The following is a 1445-nucleotide window of genomic DNA, read 5'->3' as shown; positions in this document are numbered from 1 at the left end:
TTTTCTTAATTATTCAATACATTATGCTTACTAGGACATGTTATGAGGTCCAATTAAGTTCAAAAATCACAAACTTAGATGGCTCTTCAGGCCTCTAAAACTTGCAAATTTTGAATCCATTTGAATCCAAGTATGGGTTCTCTAGTAGCTGTTCTGAGTATCCTGGTTGGTGTTTTTCCTCCCTTTTCCCTCTTTTTGAATTATGGCAGAGTTTTCTCAAATATTTTTACTTCAATTGACTGTGGCTAAATGTACTTCACTGTTGGCTGCTTACTCTTTTATAGTGATATCCTAGGGTTCTCGAGGTACCATTGATTCCCTTCATTTGCTCCCTTGGGTACCAGAACCAATGTTGTGTCAGTAATATTGGTGGCTAGTACCTTCCTCATTCCTCATTATTTTCTTCTTTTGAGGTTCCTTCTTCAAAAGCCTTTAGCTGACTTTCTCGTTCTTTAGGGAGGGGGGGGTGGGGTCCTAGAAGGCTAACCTTTGTTCTTACCTTCTCCAAGGCTTCTAGATTCCACATTTTCAGACCCATCTTTTGACTGTTTTCCCTTTTGTCATTTTTCCCAAGTGAGCTAATTCCTTTTTGCCAAGCTAAAAGATCCCCAACCACCATTATTGGTGTTTTTTCTTTCCCTTCCTAGGTTCCCCGAGATGCTAGACCCTTACTCATGAATTGTTGGTTCCCCAACATTTTGATTCCTTTTCTACATCATTGGATGACTGATAGGGACACATCTGTTATGGTTCCTTGTGTTTCTTGGCATGCCCCTTTGAACCATCTTAATCCTAACCTGACCCTGCTACTCGTCCCGAGGATCCCAGGCTCCTAGGAATCCCCAAGTATCTTGGCCCAGTTCCGTTCCTGGGCTTCCAGTGATCTTTCTAACCTTTTGACAGCTGGGCTAGGCTTTTTCTTTCCTTTGTTTTTTTGAGGTCCGAAATTTGCCAATTCATGGATTTAGGCCCTTCCTTATGGAACTTTAACGGGTTTGGACCTCTCCTAATTTTTTCTTTATTGGAAGCCCAAATGTCTTACTTTCCTAGATTTCAATCCTTTGGGTGGTTTTAGGCCTTGGTGCAACATTGTGATTTTTTGGACCTCAACACATGGCAAAGAACTCCAAATCAAGTTCCTTAACTAACATGAATTGCACTAGTTCGGAAAAGCTTGAAAAAAACTCTGGGTCTTCTGAAAAGCCACTGTAAATTAGTCTCCCAAATATTTGTAAGTCCATAACACTCCCATAAAGCATGAAGCGCCGATTCTAGGGAAGAACAACACAACTCACAATTATCTTTAGAGAGAACACTCTATCGAACCAAATTTGTCTTTGAAGGGATTGCATTTTGGCAAGCACGCCATTGAAAATTCTGAACCTTATTTGGAATTTTGGCCAACCATATTGTTTTCCAAAAACTAACATGAAGGCTCGGGTTAC

The sequence above is a fragment of the Quercus suber genome, unplaced genomic scaffold (assembly GCF_002906115.3).
Source record: "Quercus suber isolate HL8 unplaced genomic scaffold, Cork oak 2.0 scaffold_304, whole genome shotgun sequence".
NCBI lineage: Eukaryota > Viridiplantae > Streptophyta > Magnoliopsida > Fagales > Fagaceae > Quercus > Quercus suber.
This window is presented reverse-complemented; position numbering follows the sequence as displayed.